Source organism: Mixophyes fleayi, unplaced genomic scaffold, assembly GCF_038048845.1.
Source record: "Mixophyes fleayi isolate aMixFle1 unplaced genomic scaffold, aMixFle1.hap1 Scaffold_292, whole genome shotgun sequence".
In the NCBI taxonomy this organism is placed as follows: Eukaryota; Metazoa; Chordata; class Amphibia; order Anura; family Limnodynastidae; genus Mixophyes; species Mixophyes fleayi.
Window position 1 is genome coordinate 32501 of NW_027446972.1, and position 2500 is coordinate 35000.

The 2500-nt window shown below is 47.4% G+C and overlaps 2 non-coding genes and 10 pseudogenes across 2 annotated transcripts; all 12 read right to left on the minus strand.

Moving 5' to 3' along the window:
• Positions 1-26: 26 nt before the first annotated feature.
• LOC142127465 (5S ribosomal RNA) lies at positions 27-146 on the minus strand (annotated as a pseudogene).
• Positions 147-220: 74 nt separating this feature from the next.
• Positions 221-340, minus strand: LOC142127792 (5S ribosomal RNA; annotated as a pseudogene).
• Positions 341-421: 81 nt separating this feature from the next.
• On the minus strand, positions 422-540 carry LOC142127705 (5S ribosomal RNA). The gene has a single exon (XR_012685403.1). It is a non-coding gene; the product is annotated as a 5S ribosomal RNA (ribosomal RNA).
• An 81-nt stretch (positions 541-621) lies between these two features.
• On the minus strand, positions 622-740 carry LOC142127587 (5S ribosomal RNA; annotated as a pseudogene).
• Positions 741-823: 83 nt separating this feature from the next.
• LOC142127770 (5S ribosomal RNA) lies at positions 824-943 on the minus strand (annotated as a pseudogene).
• An 82-nt stretch (positions 944-1025) lies between these two features.
• LOC142127644 (5S ribosomal RNA) lies at positions 1026-1144 on the minus strand. The gene has a single exon (XR_012685396.1). It is a non-coding gene; the product is annotated as a 5S ribosomal RNA (ribosomal RNA).
• Positions 1145-1421: 277 nt separating this feature from the next.
• LOC142127664 (5S ribosomal RNA) lies at positions 1422-1541 on the minus strand (annotated as a pseudogene).
• Positions 1542-1622: 81 nt separating this feature from the next.
• On the minus strand, positions 1623-1741 carry LOC142127745 (5S ribosomal RNA; annotated as a pseudogene).
• Positions 1742-1812: 71 nt separating this feature from the next.
• On the minus strand, positions 1813-1931 carry LOC142127748 (5S ribosomal RNA; annotated as a pseudogene).
• Positions 1932-2003: 72 nt separating this feature from the next.
• LOC142127440 (5S ribosomal RNA) lies at positions 2004-2122 on the minus strand (annotated as a pseudogene).
• An 83-nt stretch (positions 2123-2205) lies between these two features.
• LOC142127809 (5S ribosomal RNA) lies at positions 2206-2324 on the minus strand (annotated as a pseudogene).
• A 71-nt stretch (positions 2325-2395) lies between these two features.
• The window catches only part of LOC142127762 (5S ribosomal RNA), a 119-nt pseudogene continuing 14 nt past the window's right edge, over positions 2396-2500 (minus strand).

A 2500-nucleotide genomic window follows, 5' to 3' on the forward strand; every position in this document is an offset into this window, starting at 1 on the left:
CAAGAAACAAGAGAGAGAAAAAAAAATGCCTACAGCACCTGGTATTCCCAGGTGGTCTCCCATCCAAGTACTAACCAGGACCCGGCCCTGCTTAGCTTCCAAGATCAGGCGAGATTGGGCTTGTTCAGGGTGGTGTGGCTGTAGGTATTTGTTTCCTACTGACCTACATCTGAAAACCTGCATTGAAGGAAGCAAGAACAAGAGAGAGAAAAAAAAAAAAAGCCTACATCACCTGGAATTCCCAGGTGGTCTCCCATCCAAGTACTAACCAGGCCCGGCCCTGCTTAGCTTCCAAAAATCAGTCAAGATTGGGCTTGTTCAGGGTGGCGTGGCTGTAGGTATTGGTTGCCTACTGACCTACATCTCTTATACATCTCAAAACCAGCATTGAAGGAAGCAGTAACGAGAGAAATAAAAAAAACGCCTACGGCACCTGGAATTCCCAGGTGGTCTCCCATCCAAGTACTAACCAGGCCCGGCCCTGCTTAGCTTCCAAGATCAGATGAGATTGGGCTTGTTCAGGGTGGTGTGGCTGTAAGTATTGGTTGCCTACTGACCTACATGTCTTATACATCTCAAAACCAGCATTGAAGGAAGCAAGAACAAGAGAGAGAAAAAAAAGGCCTACGGCACCTGGTATTCCCAGGTGGTCTCCCAACCAAGTACTAACCAGGCCCGGCTCTGCTTAGCTTCCTAGGTCAGACGAGATTGGGCTTGTTCAGGGTGGTGTGGCTGCAGGTATTGGTTGCCTACTGAACTACATCTCTTATACATCTCAAAACCAGCATTAAAGGAAGTAAGAACAAGAGAGAGAAAAAAAAAATGCCTACGGCACCTGGTATTCCCAGTTGGTCTCCCATCCAAGTACTAACCAGGCCCGGCCCTGCTTAGCTTTGCAAGATCAGGCAAGATTGGGCTTGTTCAGGGTGGTGTGGCTGTAGGTATTGGTTATCTACTGACCTACATCTCTCATACATCTCAAAACCAGCATTGAAGGAAGCAAGAACAAGAGAGAGAAAAAAAAATGCCTACAGCACCTGGTATTCCCAGGTGGTCTCCCATCCAAGTACTAACCAGGCCCGGCCCTGCTTAGCTTCCAAGATCAGGCGAGATTGGGCTTGTTCAGGGTGGTGTGGCTGTAGGTATTTTGTTGCCCTACTGACCTACATCTGAAAACCTGCATTGAAGGAAGCAAGAACAAGAGAGAGAAAAAAAAAAAGGCCTACATCACCTGGAATTCCCCAGGTGGTCTCCCATCCAAGTATTAACCAGGCCTGGCCCTGTTTAGCTTCCAAGATCAGACAAGATTAGCCTTGGTCAGGGTTGTGCGGCTGTAGGTGTTGGTTGCCACCTGACCTACATCTCTTATACATCTCAAAACCAGCATTGAAGGAAGCAAGAACAAGAGAGAGATAAAAAAAGGCCTACAGCACTTTGTAATCCCAGGTGGTCTCCCATCCAAGTACTAACCCAGGCCCAGCCCTGCTTAGCTTCCAAGATCAGATGAGATTGGGCTTGTTCAGGGTGGTGGGGCTGTAGGTATTGGTTTGCCTACTGACCTACATCTCTTATACATCTCAAAACCAGCATTGAAGGAAGCAGTAACGAGAGAAATAAAAAAATGCCTACAGCACAAGGAATTCCCAGGTGGTCTCCCATCCCTGTACTAACCAGGCCTGCCCCTGCTTAGCTTCAGAGATCAGATGAGATTGGGCTTGTTCAGGGTGGTGTGGCTGTAGGTATTTGTTGCCTACTGACCTACATCTGAAAACCAGCATTGAAGAAAGCAAGAACAAGAGAGAGAAAAAAAAATGCCTACGGCACATGGTATTCCCAGGTGGTCTCCCATCCAAGTATTAACCAGGCCCAGCCCTGCTTAGCTTTCAAGATCAGATGAGATTGGGCTTGTTCATGGTGTTGTGGCCGTGGGTATTGGTTATTTACTGACCTACATCTCTTATTCATCTTAAAACCAGCATTGAAGGAAGCAAGAAATAAAAAAATGCCTACGGCACCTGGTATTCCCAGGTGGTCTCCCATCCAAGTACTAACCAGGCCCAGCCCTGCTTAGCTTCCAAGATCAGACAAGATTGGGCTTGTTCAGAGTGGTGTGGCTGTAGGTATTTTTTGCTTACAGACCTACATCTCTTATACATCTCAAAACCAGCATTGAAGGAAGCAAGAACAAGAGAGAGAGAAAAAAATGGACTACAGCACCTTGTATTCCCAGGTGGTCTCCCATCCCTGTACTAACCAGGCCTGCCCCTGCTTAGCTTCAGAGATCAGACGAGATTGGGCTTGTTCAGGGTGGTGTGGCTGTAGGTATTTGTTGCCTACTGACCTACATCTGAAAACCAGCATTGAAGAAAGCAAGAACAAGAGAGAGAAAAAAAAATGCCTACGGCACATGGTATTCCCAGGTGGTCTCCCATCCAAGTACTAACCAGGCCTGGCTCTGCTTAGCTTCCAAGATCAGACGAGATTGGGCTTGTTCAGGGTG